Here is a 19,126-nt window from a genome sequence, read left to right as displayed (position 1 = left end):
AATGAAAAACACATTTTGAGGGAGATTCAATTTTTGAAGTTATGATTTAAAACAGTGGTTATTATGAATGCTTTGTACAACAGCTTTTGTGCACGGAAGCCACAATTTATATGGTTTCTGATTAAATATAAATAAAATCTTCAAATGTGGTATCTTTTGGGGTGAAAACATGGATGCACACCAAGAAGCAGAAAGATTACTTCAATGATATTGCAAGATGGAATTTGTTAACTAACTGCTACCATTTATGAAATATCGAGTAGAAAATGCATCTGCTGACCCCAAATTCAAATAAAAACAAAAAACCACCCTAAACATGATGCAATGAAATATGGATAATAATCTGACACAAAAAACACAGGTTCTCTCTTCCATGCTAAAGGAAGGTTGGTCCAAACAATTAGGGCTTTATCCTGCCATGTGGAAGGTCAGCACTCTACTATATCATAGACTTTCATTGCATTTTATGCCAAACCACTGATGGGTAGATTTTTAAACATCTGGACGTAGTACCTCCTCATACTGCAAGGCACAAGTGATGTTAAACCAAGTCTCATTTTGAAAATGACAGATACTTTAAAGCCTAAAGTCCTTTCCAGACTCTTGTGTTGCTCATCTGGATGATTAATAAAAATATTGAAGGGATGGAGAGTAGGCCAAACTTGCAGGTGGCACAGAATGGAGCAGATAAAGCAGGGGTTCCCAAACTGTGGTACACATACCACTGGGACTCTACAAGACATCTCTGTGGGGTATGTGGGAGAAATTGTATAATGGCATATTTAATTTTCATTATAATAATAATTGCCATTTAAGGGGTTAAAATATAAAATGTATGCTGGTAGAGGTATGCAGGCAGCTGATAAGTCTGGTATGTAAGCAGGGGGTAAGAGGGTATGCAAGCAGAAAAAGTTTAGGAGCTTCTCAGATAGAACTAAAATACTCCTAGGCACTCTTGATCAAATCAGAGAGCTTGCCTGCAAACAATGAACTTGGGTTCACAAACCTTGTGCATGTACTTCTCTCTCTCTTCCTCTCTCAATTTATAGAGGTGCACATCTACCCTGCCTTCTGACTGACTTTAGACTAACATAGCTAATTACTAGGGCTGTGCAAAGCTTTGATCCCCGATTCAATTTGGCCCGATTTGGTGGCCGAATCTCTGAATCCGAATCGAACCAAGAGACTCTTTAATCTGTCTGAATTGAATCAGAACCCTTTGAATTGATTTGGACAGATTTGGAGATTCAGGCAGACACAGCTTTAAACGTTTTTTTCTACATATCCCTAGGTAGCAGGTGGTTCATGAACTCTGCGATGCTGGAGCAAATGAAGCAAATGAGTGGCGGGGGCGGGGGCAGGGGCGATGCTCCCCAGCATGCTTGGCAGCAGACCCAGAAGTGGACCAGAAGTACTTCTGGTACACTTCCAGGTCCTCCGGGGAGCACGCTAGCCCCCCACTGCACCCACCTAGCCCAGCGACTGGTGCCCCTGGGTCTGAGAGGGCTCCTGGGGTCCTCTTGAGGCCGATCGCTGAGCTGGGGAGTGTGGGAGGCCCCCCAGTGCACTCCCCAGCAGACCCAGAAGTGGACCGGAGGTACTTCTGATCCACTCCTGGGTTTGACGCCAAGCATGCAGGGGCACCCCTGTGCTTCTATGGGATGCTCCATCCGCCCCAGCATTGCAGTGTTCATGAGCCTGGTACCTCGAGGTATGTCGAAAAAACATTTAAAGCTGTGTCTATATCTGAATTGCTGATTCTCTGAATCAGCATCAGATCTTCAGATCTGGATTTGACTGAATCAAATCAGGGACAGTGATCCAAATCAATGAATTGAATCACTGACCCCGAATAGGGCCGATTCTGAATCAAATATGGCCCCTTTTACACACCCTTACTAACTACTTCCCTCTGCAATATGAGCACCCATTCCAGAAAGAGGTCTCTCCATTAACACAAGATGTTTTAGTAGACAAAATGAGAAGTGTAGGGTGCAAGTTCTTTTCATTATAGGAAGGCACTGGTGTGAACTGTGCTCGGAGGATGCAATTTCATTCATATGCTTTCTTCCCACTACTGAGTAGCTGGGCTGACACGAGTCACCCTAATATACTGAGTATTTCTCTAGCCTTTTTGCCACTCCACTTGGTGTGGAAGTGATGCTAGACCACAGATTCAGTAATGAATGGGTTTATATCCGAGAGAAAAGAGAGTCAGTTGGGAGGTGCATACAGTTACAGTATCAGAATCAACAGAATTTAGAGAGAAAACACAAGTAACATGCTTTTCCAAACTGTGGGAGGACATTAGCACGAGAAGCAGCAAAATGTATTAAAGTAACAGCCTGCTGACTCATGGCTACATAGCATGGAAAGGATTTAAATATTTTATGAAGTATAAAATGAGCAATGAACTGTGTAGCATTTTACTACTTGCTTACAATCCCTGCAATTACTAACTAAAACACAGTGGGTGTTAAAAAAAAATGCACACTTTGTTACCTCGTAGCTTCTACTTCAAACTCTGCCACCATCTTCAGAGGGGGGAATAAATAGAAAGGAGCTATCCAGAGGTTGGAAGGGAGGGAGTTGAGGCAGCAGGAAATAATTTCAAACAGCGATATATTAGGATGGGAAATTAATATTTTATGAGTATTTTTCACATGACTGGAGGACAAAAATCCCTTGCCCCCAAAGTGCAGTGCATTGCAGCCAAAGATGGCTGCTACCCTCCACCTAGTAGCTGTAGCACCATGTATTTAGGAACCTCTGGACAGCAAGACCTAGAAAGAGGCATGTTCCAAACCATATGGTTTTCATTTTTTTTTTTTTTTTTAAGTATACCATGAGACTTGCACAATGGGATGATAGGGATGAGGTTACAGAGCCCATTTCTTCACTGCTCTCTTCTTTGCAAAGTCCTGGGAAAGGCAGGTATAGAGTGCTGCAGAGTTGAATGCTCATTTTAGCTGATTTTTCAGCAGTCAAAAGACGTGGTTCAGGCATTTGAGCCTGTTCTTAACCTTAATCATTCAAGTCAGCCTTTGGCCATGCCCTTTGTGTTCTGTAAGTCTGGTTCCACCTTACTATGCACCAGATTCATTTGACCAGGGAGTGGCTCTGTAAGTCAACGTGAACCAGAATCAGTCCTGCTGGCTGCAGCCTATCATTAATTGGTTCATGCTAAGTCTGGTCATTTTCTACTCAGATCCATCACAGCTTATTGTAAATGATTACTGTATTGCTAAGAAGTAAGAAATGGATGTGTTGGCTTGAAAAGACATAGGCTAATAACCATGACTAAGCCTCTACCTCAAAGTACCCAAGATAATTGCTAGCTATCCTATAAAGCAGATGCAGCATCTGGTTGAAGAGCGCAGGCAGGTTACAAAAAGATCAGAATTTAATACCTTGATGATGACACACTTATCAAAGCTAATTGAGCCAACAAAAGGGAAGGAAATGGTAGTGATTAGTCCTGCAAAGATATCATTCTATTATTGCCAGGTATAACGAGAGTGTAGCTCATGAAGTAATACCGGGCTGAAAATGCTTCAGCTCCATTTCAGGATTTCTCCTGTCTGAAACTTTGCTCTTTCTGAAATTGAGGGACTGGTTCTTTTTCACACCAAAGCCTGCAAAAAGCCACTCTTCTACAAAATGTCACGCTTGCGGAGATCCCTAGGAAGCCTACAAGGTCCATTTTCTTCTTTCACAATTGAATTCCCAAGAAAACACAATGATTTGCATAAACCAGTCTACGGACAAATTCACCCTCGCACACTGTATTCAGAACACCAGCTCCATTTTCCAAGAGTCCAAAATGTATGAAAATAAAGAGCTGCTCACTTCTGCGGCTATAACTGACTCTTAGATGCTGCCGTATCTGAGATCTTCACCCTCCTTTGGGCTGCCTAAGTTTCTTGCCCCAGTGCTAACCTACTGTTCTGCATGCCGTGGAAACTTTCTCCATTCAACCGCAACATTAATTTTTGCCAGTTTGATACTAGACAAGAAAACTGTGGAGAGGTAGGGGCATTACAGCTGGATAACCGCTAACAAGTCCTAGTGTCTTTTATGGCTGTTCAAAGCAAGATATATGAAAGAAACCAAGGCTGGGTGCAGGAAAGAGCCTCAGAGTCCAGTGTTATATCATTGACTTGATTTTTTTTGTTTTTTTACAAGGTGCTTAAAAAGAATGGGACTTGGAGCTTTGTTTCATTTCTAACTGTATGAAGCCACATGCAAGCTTATAGAGGCCATATACAACACAAATGTTCAGTACCTTAGCAAGGAAGTTTGGCCCCCAGGGCAAGCCCACAGCAGCAGCTCGCCCTCGCCCTGTGCACAGATCTGGGGAGCACATGCTTGCCTGGGGGTGCACACAGTATCGGGAGCTACCCCATCTCCTGTCTCTGCAACCCCCCCAAACAAGTCACTTGCAGATCCGTCCTGCTCCCCAACCCAGCTGGGCAGTGCCTGTTGGTACCCCTTCACTTTTGCACTCGGGGAAGTTGCCCCGCTCACCCCTCCCTTGCAATAGTGCTGTAAATGTTTTTTGCCAGGGAGGGCTGAGAAAGACAAAATGCTCCAGCAACAAAATACTCTTCCAAAGGAACAAGACTATGTCCACCTTATATGGGGAAAAATAAACATTGTTCCTTTGGGCATATTATCAGCAAGACTCCCCGAAACGGTTTCACTACTATCAGAAGCAACAACAGGCACTAGCCATGTACATCCATTTTAGAAGGGTTCATTTCACTAGAGAGATGCATGCAAGTCCCTCTGGAGTCAATGGTAGTTCAATAGATAAGTAAAATGTTGCTCAGATTTCCCTTGCACTGGTCATTCAGAGCATTACTATGACAAATTAGTCCATCCTTCACAATGTCTTCAGATTTCTGATTTGTAGCTGTGTTGCAGTTGTGCACAGACATGTTTTGTCATCAATTGGATGCACAGCCAGCAAATTAGGAAATCAATTACTTTCCCAGGGAGATTGTGCTTGGTCTCTCACATAATATTTTACTTAATATTTTTGGTTTCTAACACAAATTTGAGATGCAGAAGAGAAGGTCTCCGTGGTGGGTTAAAATGCTGCACTCTAGTGTCTGAGAACTATACTGCATGGGGCTTGTCAGATCTGCTTATTTATTCCCATATTCTTCCTGCTTTGTGGAACCAAATTTGCATATCCTGCAGCTGAAAAAGGCATAATTAGTAATTCGTGATTAATTTAGGCAACATCAGCTATAAAAATCCTAGGTATTTACATAGTTCTCATAAATTAGAGTCACAAACTGTAATTTGTTAAATTGAAATTCTGCTAAAAGCTTGCATTTACATAGATGTTCAGATGCTAAAGTGTTGACATGCATTTTAAAATCAACACTGCTGCACATTCATAATTCATATCGATGAGCTGGAAGGTTTATTTGTGAAAGTTATTTGGATAGTAAAATAAGATGCCCACTGAGAAACAGCAATTGTGACTACTTGCAGCCTACCAGCCACAAGGCTTGCTCCTTTTTAAGAAGAGGGAAACTCAGAACTGCCCACTCTCTTAAATTAACATTGATCAATGCAGTATGATGACAAAAAAAGAATCCAGAACAAAGTGTTCATGGTCAATACAGCTGGTCTGCTTGCCATCCATTATCTGCATTGAATAAGAAAAGAAACAGGCTCTATAACCTGTATGATTAAACCGACTCTTGGCACTTCACACCAACTTACCAAGGGCTGACAGGAAGATTACAGCCCTAGTAAAAAAAATCAGCCACTGCATTGAATTGTAAGAATTTGAATAAAGGCAATCTCATCTTTTTTGATACTACTGAATTTAAAGTGTAAAGGCAAACATCAAAATGTTGTACAGCCCTTTGCTAGAAGGTTGTAGCCAGTCTCAGCAGTTGTACTACTTGTGTTTTTATGGCATCAGCTCTAGACCACCTTATCAGCTGCTATAAATTCGCACAGAAGCACTCAAGTCCATGCAGCTAAATCAGTTTTACACCAATAGAGAATCTGCCTTCTCTTTTGAGCTACAAATTAGATTTTCTCTCTTAAAAAGCACAGTGGCAAAGTTTTCCTTCCTCTGGAACCATTATTAGGATCAGAAATTCCCCAGATTTACCTGCTGTATTTTACATTTTCTAATTTATTTATATAATCCAAGAAATAGCCACACCCTATTTAGATCTACAAATGAGAAAAAAAAAATAATTGTCAGAGTAATTTTAAAAGGCACAGAGGGCACATCTACTCATCCACTTTAATGCACATTAGCCTATTTTAATGTGCATTACAGCATCATTAAGAAGATATTCTCTTTTGTTAATGCACATTAAGACAGGCTAATGTACATTTTCCTTACAATGGAAGTACTAGATCTAAGTCACATTAACTAAAGCGCATTGATGCATATGTAGACATGCCCAGAGTGTTTTTCAAAGATAGATATCACATCTACCCTCATTTTACAGCCTAGAAACTGAGACAAAGGCAGGTTAAGTAATTTTTCATGAAGTCAGAGCTCAGTGACAGAATCAGGAGCACAGGTGATCTGTTTTTCATGCCTCTCCTCATACCACTGAAAACCATCTTTGCCCAGTACAAGGTGATCACACAGGTATGATATGAAAGACAAACCATCTCTCAGGCCTTCATTCAGTAAAGGATTAAAGCAAATGGCTATTTGGTGCCAAGACCTCCTCCTCCTGCAAAAAGCAGGATGCAGGCCCTATATTCCAGGCTTTGTGTTTTGTATTTTCTCTGAGAATTACCATGCACAGAACATTGCTCCAGTGGGCTTTGTATTGCTTTCTCCCATATGCCACCAAGGTCACACAAAAGCTTCTACCGACATGAGGTCCACATTGCTTTACAGCCAGCACTAAGACCTTCTGTATATTATATCTCTTTACCTGAGCTTTCTTCAGTCATGTCCAGAACTCCTTAGTTTCATCCCTTATCCAAACGTTTTTGGAACAACCTTACTTCTTTCCTAAGTAATTTCTCTCCTGATTTCTGGCAAAGCTTTCTCAGCCTCTCCTATGTCTGCCTTCTGAGGACCAGCTGTTTCTTCTTAGGCTGCAGCCCATATAGGTACTCACTCGCAGGTGAGTTGGAGCTTACTCTTCTCTAAGGGCCCAAGACTTTGTCTGACACCTGCTCACATTCTTCCCTATTCAGAGTGTGTAATTTTAAGTGTGTGCTTAACGTTGTTTGACTTCAACCTGAATTTGAGCCTTAGGCAATAAAACAGGTGTGAGCTAAAGCACACTCCCTATTGATGACAGTAATATTAACCCTGAAGGGTAAACAAACCAAGAGAAGGTACCATCGAATGTGTGACCAGATCTGATCTTCAGTATAGTACTGGATGCAAGCATTCGCAGGCATTAGCTCTTGCACTATGCCACAATGATGCTACATTAGTCTACCCATGAGTTTAAATCAATTTATGGCTACAACAACTGGAATGCCAATTGCTCAATGTCTGTAAGCGGGGAAAAAAATGTTACCAGAGAGAAAAACAGAACTCTTATATCTGAAACAACAAAAAAAAATGGCTAAGCATTAGTGTTACAGTTCCTTGATCTGATTTCTAAGGAATTAAATTTCCTTTTTATTTTGTTTTTGAGGTTGAGCCTCACAGCAAACTCTTCACTTTTGAGAACAGAAAATTAAGTTATCCAAGCTTAATCTTCATGCATGGCTTGCTGCAGTGACTAGTGCTCCTTAGGAAGGAATCTGAGTTATTTGTTATTGTAAAGCATGTTGTTGCTAATAAGATTACAGATGATGCATGCTCATATTTTCACCATTACTTATAAAGCATGGCCCCCTTGTGTTTAACTTTTCAAGTCTTCACAGTAATCTGTTTTTTAAAATGCTATGCACCCAATAGCTTCCAGAGAAATTGCTGGGAGTGGATGAGTTCTCAGAGAACTGGAAAATGGATTTTAAGGCCAGAATCATCATGTAATTTGACCTATGTCAGGCATGTTGTGGAGCAGGTATTTAGATGCCTAAATAAGCATTTAGACACCTCACTATAACTATTCTTTATAAGCATGTTATTGTCTATAAACATTCCAAATATAGGCCCTGATTTATTATAGTGTAAGTAAAATTCACTAAAAAATGTAAAGGGCATTTTGTAATTTTTTTCCTGCTTTTTTTCCCCCAGAAAGGTTGGCACTTATTTCTCTTGAATTTAACTAGAAATAACCCAAAGAAACTACAAAATCACCAGTAAGTTTACAGTGGGTACGTCTACATGAGGCAATAACTATGTAGTAGTCAAACAATGCTGCACAGTAGCGTGCTGGGCAAAACCCATGCTATTATGCTACTATGCAGTAGTATTAGGCTCCTGCACAGTTAACAACTGTAAAAACGTATACGCCAGTGCAACTGCGCAGTAGCACCAGTTACTGCACATTGAGTTAGTGCTTGGTTATCAAAGTAATAAACTTAATGTGCAGTAACTACAGTGCATTAATAAATGTGTAGATGCACCCAGTTACTATTCTGTCTTATCAGTGCTATAAATCCATTTGTTATCCCAGGCCTGTGAGAGAGAGAGCATGCATTTGAGAAGTTGTGGGTTTCAAAGATTATTGTTAAAAGCTGGTGCATTTTGCACAAGTTTAAATAATATATAAAGCACTGCTGGAGTCTAACTAGCCAGTGGGAACATACTACGTACCTGTCTCACTGTGCCATGGAAGCAACCAAAAACCTAAATAAAGCTTACAATGGACCAGCTTTTTCCTCAGGTCTGAAACAGAATGCACTGCTTTCAAAAGCTTGTCCAAATTTTTCCCAGCTATGCAGTTGGTCTAATAAAAGATACCACCCACCAAAATCCTTGCTTCTCCCATCATTTGGAAAGATGGTTTTTCTACTTGCATTATGCAAAACCTACATAGTAAACAGCAAGGAACACATAGACACATATACACATTTCGACAACCATTTTACCAGGAACTTGACCTACACAAACAGTTTAAAACAAAATTCAAGTCTATTACAATGGGCATTTTAAATCTGATAATGAACTAATTAATGGTTTATATTTTCATAAGCCTTCTTGTATAATTGCAACCACATGCAATGTTTTAAACATGTAAGGCTGCTTCCCTCAGCTGGTATAAAAAAGGCATTGCTCCACCAAAGTCAATAGAGTGGAATAAACTTAGCAAGGAATAAGCATACTGGATTGTAAGATTGATACAGAAGTGACCTCACAATGTATTCATTGATTTTCCATCCCTTTACAGATCCATTTCCCTCCCATACAATCAATATCTGCTTCCTCTCTTTACCAAGATTATTTTAATGCATTCCTTTAATTTAGAGCCTGGAGTCCCAACTTTGTCTATTTCTAATAACTGTACTGAATGGATATTGAATAAAATATACTGATCCACACAGAACAGACACTAAGATACTGAGCTGATAGGGGAGATAAATAGAGGAGACAACTGAACATGAAACATCAGCTTAATTGGCTTATGTACTGGTATTCTTTGGAAATGATTTCTCACCAGAATTAAATCCTGCAAACACACACATAAGGAATTTCATACAAGTAAATAGTTCCCTAGATTTCTAGCTGTGGAGATCAGATCTTGGTTCAACTACACAAATTACTCCCCATTTACACTGAAGATTATTTTATAACAGGGAGAAAAAGAAAAATATATTTGAAGGTGTTTAGGCACCTTAAGATAGGCACATAGCTCTATAAAAATTAGCTGTAGAAAAATCACTTAAATGCCTAAAATATGTATTTGGCAGAGTTAATTGCTTAAATCCAGATGAGCAACCTAGAGGATCCCTTGGGCTAGGGACAGACATTACACATCAACTGGTTTAAGTGATCAGAAATGGGTTTAAATCTGTAAAAAATCTGAAAAACCTGGGATGATGCAGGCCAGGGTGGGGGTTTATACCCCTCCCTAATCACAGTGGCCTGCTGGGGCCTGGCCACATCCTCTCTGGTCAGCTCAGCACTTAAGAAGGGAAGGGAGGGCTGCTCTAGCATCTCCTGGCTTCTAGCCTGAGCCACTGCAGGCATGTGCCTGCATTTCTTCAGTCCAGAGGGAATGCCTGTGTGGTTGCAAACAGGTTCAACCTAGGCAGGTTAGACCAACCTGAAACGTTTGAATCTATTTAAGCTAAGGTTTTTTTTAATGTCTGTTCCTAGCCTTAGGCACCTGAAGAGTGATGATTGGCATATTTTTTGTTGGTAGAGTTCCCTAGAAACCTAGACTTTTGCTGTTGTACATATTCACTGGTGCCATTACCTTGGCTGAGCTGAACATACTGATGCCTATTTTGCATCTAAGACCATATGGAAAATACAGTTTTCATGTCCTTACACTTACATCTTTTGAGGGCCCTGATCCAGTATGCATGCTCACTTCATTCCTATGACACAACGACAGCAGTGAGGTCAACACAAAGCATAGCAGTCAATGTCAACTTAATTCAAGACCACAGACACTGGAAAAGGAGAGGGTGGTATCACCACCTACTTTTTGGATTATGGCCCAGTGACCAGAGCATTTGCCCAGAAAATTAAAATATGTTGGTCCCTCCTCAACTTTATATTCCACTATGCAGAAGAAGCTCCTAACCACAGTGGTAGAAACAGGGCCAGAATGAAGGCACGCTCCACTCGTGGTTGAAGGACATATCTACAGGGTCAATTTGGATCAGGTCTGATCAGTCTTGGACAGTTCTGAACCAGCTGTACATGTGAGCACTGGAGGATCTTTTTTTAGCTGCATTGATAGCAGGTTCACTTCCTCAGTGAACCCCACAGATTTCCATTATATTTACTTCTTTTTAAAAATGTATTTTTTACACAACTAAAATGCGTCCAGGGTGTTAAAACAACATAAAAGCAGGAACAGTTAATTCAGCATCAGGACCATCTATTCCTTCAGTTTACCTTCTCCCATTTAAAGCACCACAACAATATTCCTTTCCCCTGGGATGTGGTATATTAACATAAAATACTACAATGTTGTAGCCTGTTTCCACAATCATTTCATTCCAAATGTCAGTCTCCATTGTCACCTTCCCTCCAAAATGTCTGTCATATTAAGAAGACCCCAGCCAAAGTTTTGCTCCTAACAGATTTCCACAGATTTGCTTTCCACAGATTTCTTTTGTTTCCTGGGAGCATTAACAAAGCTCTCCCTAGCTTTATGCTGTGGCTTCTTATTTAAAGCCCACACCTATGACTCTTATTTCCATCATCTGGGAGCAACTCTCTCACAGGGATAGCCTTGGAAAAGGTTTGTAACCATTTGAATCAGTGTTCTCACTTAACTTCTGGCTGAAAAAAAGGGTTGGAAATGAAAGTAAGCACACCAGAAAGTCTGTTCTTATACTATTTCCCATACAATTATTCCAGACTCAGTTCAGACAAATATTTAAGAGAAGCAACCAAAAGCCTAAATTGTTCCCCTAACTGTGAAACTTTTGGAGTTCATAAGAGCCTAATGATGTTCTAAATATGTGCATGTGTTTTTATAAATGAAACACAATGTCCCCAACAAATTCACTTCTTATCTGTCAATCAACAGGCTTTATTAATAATATTTGAAAATATAAAAGGGCATTTATTTATTCTTAAAAAAAAAAAGTAATTTAGGTCTCAGCAGGTAATTTGCATATGTCACTAGTTTAACTAAGCAAGGATTAACAAATTAAAATATAATTAGCTTTTTTGCATAATTTGTCAAAATTATATGCTTTGTGTGAGTGACAGCCATGTGGTAAAGCTTTTCATATGAAGTAAATTTTAAAAGTTTCCTTGACTTCTCAGGGATTTCAAAGGAAAAATAACTATTTAGTTATTATTTCCATTTCTTTAAAAGCATATCTGTACAAATTAAACAATGAAACACATCAAGACCAATGATAAAAAACAAAGAGTCCCACAATTTGTTTTTATTTGAATTCCAGGGTAAAGACATTGCATTTTTACTGGTATAAGCGATCAAAAACTGGTCTATAGCCATAACTGAGCAGAACTTTGGCACGCAAAACTAGTTTATTCGTGTAACAGAACAGAAGTTCGACACATGTAAACTGGTTTGAAAATGGTGGACCCAGTCTAAGATTTGCCTCTGTCACCAAAGGGTTAATGTGTTCTGTTCACTACTGATCTAAACTACATCCCTTACAGAAAATAGCACAACTTGTGTTCTGCCTCAGGCTTTCTGAATATCTATACCTAGCCCAGCGATACTTAGGAGATCAGGTACTTTTTTGCTCTGAAAAGCTTAGTGTCTACATATACTGGCCAATTTAATAAGGAGGGAAAGAATATATTATTTTCATTTTACAGATGGAAAAACAAGCTCCAGAATAATTAGATGACTTGTTCCAAGTCATGCAAAAAGCAAGGGAAATTCAGCAGGGAAATGAGCCCAGATTTACCCCCAGGCCAGACACAGGCATGGGCAAACTGGAAGACTACGTGGGGCCCAGGAAGAAAGAGGGCCTGAAAATGGTATTTTTTTGTTTATTATTATCATTATCTCTGGCGAAGTGGGACCTGGGGGCCTGGTACTAAAAGTTAGCCTGGGGCTGCCAGGAGTCTAGGTATGGTGCTGCCCCCAGGACTATGCCTCAACCACCAGATGATTCCTCCCTGCACACGCACTGGAGACTGAGAGTCTCCCACAATCGGTTGCAAACCAGTCAGGTCAATAGCTCATAAAAAACCTAGGAAATGAAATGTCTTTGGCTATATAACCAGAAATCCAGAAAATTTAAAAGTGAGATGGATTAAGGTACAGAAGAGTTCAGTGTGAGTCCTAGAGCTGAGTGTACCTCACTTCCTTTGCTATTTGATGAAAAGCTGTTAGATTTTTGAGACTTTCTTTGCTTCTGATGTTCAAAGAAGGTTGCGGAGTCCTGTTCTGGCAGGAAGTTGTAAGAAACAAATAGGTAGAAGAGGTCCTAGGGCACAGAAGTGGACAAGGAGAAGGTGAGTAGTGATTGTCAGAGGTTTATGTCATATTGGTTCTATTCCAAAAAAAAAGTCTGCTATTAAAACCAGAGCCCTAACTTCATCTCCGACCGTCTACTCATGTCTTACCCATTCCCACCTCATCTGTCCATTTATTTATTGTTTACTGAGGCTTCAAGATCTTTCAGGGAGTATAATATATGTACTACTCTTTCAAACAGCTGGTTCTCTCTGGAAACACAGAACCTGTAGGTTTAGAAGGAATTTTCACGCAACGTCTGAAATAAACCTGGCAGAAAGCACAAACTCCCCGCTCCCCCCCTGGATTTTGCAATTTAAATCAGCTAGTCAATGTTAAGCAAACATCTTTCCAATAAAAAATATTATCAACCCTCCCTATTATTAAGGTTATCTGACATGTCCCATTTTAAGACTCTTTTTTTCAGTTGCTCATCACTCTTGCCCAACTTTAACTGTCCGGACTGAAATGTCCTCTGCCATGTGACAAAGTTGCACCCATGTTAATGCCTAGTGACCTTTTCTTTAAAACATTTTAATGGGCCCCTTGCTATGGAGCAGGAACTTGACATTTGGCAGAACAGTGCCTTTTATATCAGGAAGACTTTTGCTGTCCAAGTGAAAATACACCCAAATTATAAGCCTCTCAAAATTGATTGTTTGTACATGCCCAGCGGAGACTTTTCTTGATTTCAGCAACTAAACTCTCTGGGAGATTTGCTTTCACTGAGCATGCTCCATTCTCGTGGTGAACATGACTTTCTCTGCAGTTGTAGATCTGGGCTGCTGCAAATTATGCAGTGGATCTAAAGGTTCCCACATACTGATGACCCACATAGATGTTAACAGGATGCCCACCAGGCATCATGATGACATTTCTGTTTGTTTCTGCCTGCATTGATGAAGACCTAGGAAGTTACACACAAAAGGTTATGTCAGGGATTCAAAATTAACTGGGAACTTTTAATTTGGTCCCCAAGTGCATATGTGATATGATATGCTCTTTAATTACATGGTACCACACTGTTTTTTTTTTTTCTATGGAGGCCATGACTCAGTGCACAAGAGGAAGGGGCTCTGCAGATGAATCAGGATTATACAGTAAAGAAGTCTGTTCTCCATAGGTTCCCAACCTCATTTGCTGCTGGATGTTGCAGGTGTTGAACTCTAATGTAGTAAGTCGGGCTATGGACAAGCATTACATTTGTGTCAAAAGAAAAACCTTTCTCCTGGCACAGAAAGAGAGCGCACTGCCATTCCAAGGGTTTCTTGTAGAAAAGATCTGGCTCCTCCACAAGAAAGTTCTACCTCTTCCAACCAGAAAGATCTCTCCCCTCCTCCCCACACTAACTGCAATGGCTGTGTGTTTCTCTCAGATGATAAGGACACCCAGTATCCCATAGTCCACTGCTTTCCCTCCTTCCCTCCCTCTTAGAAGCAAGGGAGGGAGTGCAGCCCACCCAGGGTGAGCTGTCTAGAAGAAATCCACAGAAATCCTTACCTTTAAAAATGAACACCTGCTCATGGCCTCTGTCAGGGGACTGAAGGAAGAGAAACCATGATGAGACCATTTTTGCGACAGTAGACTCCTGACCTCTGTTCTCTGCCACATGGCACCTGGGAAGTCATACCCAACTTTTCACAGGTCATCTCTAATCATGTCTTCCTTGTTTTTGGGGTACCCTGATTGAGGGGTGTAAACTGGGAATAATAATACTCCTTAATCACAGAGGTATCATGAAAAGTAATGAATGTTCCTGAAATAGTCCAATACTGTTGTGATGAGCACAGTAGAGAAGCCCATACGGAGATGTTCTGAACACAGAGCTGAATATGATACAATAAAAAAGCTGTGGGGCTACACATTAAAAATAAGAATACAAAATATTTAATAGGATATCAAATGGGTGCTCATTCACTTAGCAACATTCATCCTGTTTACCGAATGAGGCAGGGCTCTGGTAGAAAAAGCAGCCTGTGGCTCCGTAACTGAAGACGGTATCATAACCAAGGATCCAGATTTACTGTTTACCTTGGAAAAATGTGGTGAAACCTGGATTATCTCATTTGAAGGAGAAAAACACAAATTTTCTCTTTTAAGGGAAAAAAAAAACCTGGATTTCCCCCTTTAAAGGGGAAAAATGCAGGAAACTGTGTTTCCCATTGCAGGCTGGCAGAGTTCTAGCTGAAAGTGGCCAGGGGGAGTGTGAGGAGGACAATCAGGCACAGGACACCATGTGCATGTGCACACTTACACGTGCACATGGCCACCAGGCAGCATGGAGAGCAGCTCCTGCAAGTAAATTGTGAGGTGGGATTGAGGCCCCATAGTGAGAGAGGGAATTGGGCAAGGCTGGGGCTTGGGCTGCTGCCCAGCCAGGGCAGTACATGAGTCTTGGGGCTTGGGGTCAGAATGCATGGCTGCAGGGCCCAGGCAGGGAGTGTGAATGAGCTGCAAGTGGCTCATCTTGGGGGCGGCAGAGGGGGGCTGGCCCCCCACCGAGTGCACTCCCAGGGTGACATGGTGGGGGCACATGCCCTCTAGATTTGTGCATGGGGTGTGGGCAGGTGCAGGCTGCCTACTGTGGGCTCAAGGTTCTCTGCCCTACTGCCCTCCCCCAGAGGCCTCCATGGCCCAGTGAGTGAGACCTGGTGCAGCAGAGCAGAGCGGGGCAGGGAAGCTCAGTGCTGCTGCTGCAAGCCCGATGCCACCATTGCAAGGTTCCCCCTACCCACCAGGCAGCAGCAGGGGTGGAAACATGGAGTTATGCCCCCTGCTACTGCCAAGTGGGCAGGGGGCACCTCACCATGGTGGCATGGGGCCCCTGGCAGTGGCACCAAGCCTGGCCACCCCGCTCTGCCCTGCCACATTAGCTCTCACCCAGTGGGCTGTGGAAGACCCAGGGGGAGGGCAGCAGGGCAGGGAGCTCCTAAGCTCTGAGCCCCACCTTGCCCAAGGGCTCTGCTCTGGCTGTGCCACTCATGGGGGAGGGGGAGCCGAGCTTGTACTTCACTCTGCAGCAGCAGCCACTGCCTCCTGCAGGCATTAGCCAGGGCTTGGATGGGTGGCAGGGGACTATGGATCTGGGTCCCTGGCCCCATAGTCCTGGCAGCTGGTGGCCCTCTCCGCAGGGCTGGGAAGCAGCAGGCTGTGGCTTGCAAGTGAGAGGCAATGGTATGCGCAGGGCTCTGGCATATCAGGGCAGCTCAGCACCCCAAATTAGTTTGAGGGGGGAGGGGCCTGTAGCTGGACCTGATTCCTGGTGAGTGAAGGGGGCAGGGGCAGCTCTGACTTTCTATGATAAACCCCCCCAAATCAAATGACAAAATATACAGCAATTTAGAATGTATTTTATTATAGTGATTGAAGCACTCCTAGATTTCCAAATTGCTTTAAAATGGTAAATATCTCAATAAAACATTGTGTTCAACTGATACCTATATATATATATATAGCAGTGTTTCATTTTAATCATAGGAAAACGCAGATTTGGGGGATTTTAATCAGGGAATTTGCATTTTTTTTTGTTAAATCAGAGAATCTGTGAGTCTGAAACAGAGAAAACCAGGATCCCTTATCATAACGAATCAGCATGAAGGGAATGAACTAAGCTATACTTAACTCTACCATTTCCGAATTTCTGAGTGCTTTCTTTTACATTATATTTGTGCATATGCACATGAGTGGGTAATATATAACATATGCAAAGGATTTACCTGTACCACTAAATGAATTTTCCCCTCATGGTAACACAGCACTAGATAAATGTACTGTTAACATTTTTGTGAACATCCTCCATTTGGTTCCTCTTCATAGACAATGTTCCAACTCATGTGTATAAGCTTTTATATTCAATGCGCTAACAAGATGTACTGAAAGAAAGGAAAGTTGTTAGATAGCCAAAAAGAGTGGCATAGTCTCTTTCAGTCTGCATTAGTCATGCAGCTGCAGAATGATTCCTGCATTGTATAGCAATATAATACAAAGTACTTTTGCAAAGGCCTCTTACATTTGAATAATGAGCTACCACACGCACACATGCTTAGAGCACTAACAGGATCTACTCATTAGTTGACTGAGCCACCTGCATTTGAAAATATGCTTGGAAATTGAGTTCATAAAGTAGCAAAAGTTAAGATATGCTGTACCATAGTCCAGGGCTGTTATTCTGAACATGTTCAGTTTCTGGGGCATTCTGAATTGTTTATTATTGACAGTACTGCATTATTAAATCCAAGAGGGTATCCATAGGATTATTTTAATACATGAATGAACCTATCTCGATACTGACATAATTAAATAGAACAAAATGGTAGAATTGGAGTTAAAGCTTGATCCAAAGCCTACCTGTGGTCAACTAGCTAACCTTTAATTTCAGTGAACTTTGGACCAGCCCTTTAATGAAAAGAAAGGTAATAAAGCAGCAATGATCCCAAACTCTGTCTCTCTCAAAAGTGTGATGTGTGTTTATGTATGTTTGTTCATACATATATATGCATACATACATTCCCTTATGGGCTCAGACAGACATTACATTTTTGGCGTGATCAGCCCCCTGAAAGCGGTCTGCAGCTGTGCCATATGTGCACAGTGCTTTTAAAGTGGCCGATTGCGTGACAAATTAATCCTTATCAAAAGAAGAATTGGATGAAGGTGCTCCACTTTAGAGCACTTTAGGGAACTTGTCTTCCCTAGCGTTAAATTGTTGCATGACTGGGGCTGGGCTGATGCAGCCCAGCCACACCCCCGGGACTGTCAGTGAAAGAGAAGGGGGAAAGAGGAGCGATTTGCCAGATGGGGTTAGCCTGGCTTGAGCTGGAGGGGAGGCGAATGGATTGCAGCCCCCTCCTTGTGCCCCACCCCCAACTCCCCTCTTCCAGCTCAGAGCAAGCAAATCTCAGCCAGCAGTTCACTGTCCCTCCCCATTGCCTTCCTGCTGACAGCCCTAGGGATGTGGGGAGGTGGGGCTGGGGGAGAGGGGAGGCTCCTTGACTGCAGGCAGAGGCAGGCTCAATCTCACACATCCCTTGCCCAACCAGCAGGTGAACATCTGTTGGATTGGGGGGGGCACTTTAACTCATGGCACTTTAAGGAAAGCACCATGAGTAAGAGCAGGGGCCTGTATGTTTGTCAGTGCCCTCTGTGTATACATAAAGGCCTTTAGTAGATGTTACTCTTAAAACACAATTAACCAATTAATCACATCTTAAAGTGTAATCTGCCCACACATTCAGGCAATTAATGGTGCAACAAAATGTGAAAGCAGCCACACAAATATTACACAAAATAAGTGTAATAATTTTATGGATGTTTTCCATTGTGCTTTAAAATGAACATTAGGCTGGGTGGCCTACACTGGGGTCTGCAACTGGCCCTGGTGTGGTCCCTGCCAGCTGATCATAGGCTTGCTCTGAACGTCCCTGGGGCTCGAGCCCCAGAGTGGTCCCTGTCAGTAGCACCAGGACCGTACAGGAGCTGCTCAGTGTAGTCCTGATCCTGCTGACAATCATCTGGTTTTCAGCTTTCAGAGAGTGTACTGTAGCCAGTTGGAACCCCAGTGGATACCTGATCAGTGAATGATCAGCTGACCATTGGCCAGTTTCAGGGACTTCACCAAGGATCAAACTGGCCCTAATAAGCCTCCAGAGCCAGCCGACAATCATCTGTCAGGCACCCTTATCAGTGCAGAGGGAGCCCAGGTTATGATCTTGGGCTCCCCCTGCACTAGCAAGTAGGGTGTGATTGTGGTCTGGTCCCTGATCCCAAAATGGCACATCCTGTCATGCTTGTGATATGTCAGGAGGTATGATTGTTGGGATAAGGGATCCAATCCCATCACAGCTTTAAAGGATCATCTGTCTGTGGCCATATACACATAAGAGTATTATGTTAACTCTTCCTTTGATCATTGCCATCATCTGTCTATTCTGAATGGAGCATCAGGACATTTTGTCTATATCAGTCTCAAGAAATCACAGGGCATCACCTACTGGTTGCCGGAGAAAGATCTCCCTTCCCAACAACAAAGCTGCCAACCTTTTGAGCTCTCAGGAATAGATTTCTTGTGTTGCTTAAAATTTAATTTTAAGAGTACAGACTAT

The 19,126-nt window shown here is 42.0% G+C and overlaps 1 long non-coding RNA gene across 2 annotated transcripts in view; it reads right to left on the bottom strand.

Moving 5' to 3' along the window:
- LOC109284626 (uncharacterized) overlaps positions 1-19,126 on the bottom strand; it is a 1,607,267-nt gene that overhangs the window by 1,052,525 nt on the left and 535,616 nt on the right. Inside the window, exon 1 of one of the 2 annotated variants that reach the window (XR_009459875.1) lies at positions 6,930-7,153. The exons of the other annotated variant lie outside the window; for it this stretch is intronic. This is a non-coding gene — a long non-coding RNA (uncharacterized LOC109284626). Of the gene's footprint in view, positions 1-6,929; positions 7,154-19,126 lie in introns of those variants that run through there. 2 annotated transcript variants of the gene reach the window in all.

This window comes from Alligator mississippiensis, chromosome 1, assembly GCF_030867095.1.
Source record: "Alligator mississippiensis isolate rAllMis1 chromosome 1, rAllMis1, whole genome shotgun sequence".
Lineage (NCBI taxonomy): Eukaryota > Metazoa > Chordata > Crocodylia > Alligatoridae > Alligator > Alligator mississippiensis.
This window is presented reverse-complemented; position numbering and strand designations above follow the sequence as displayed.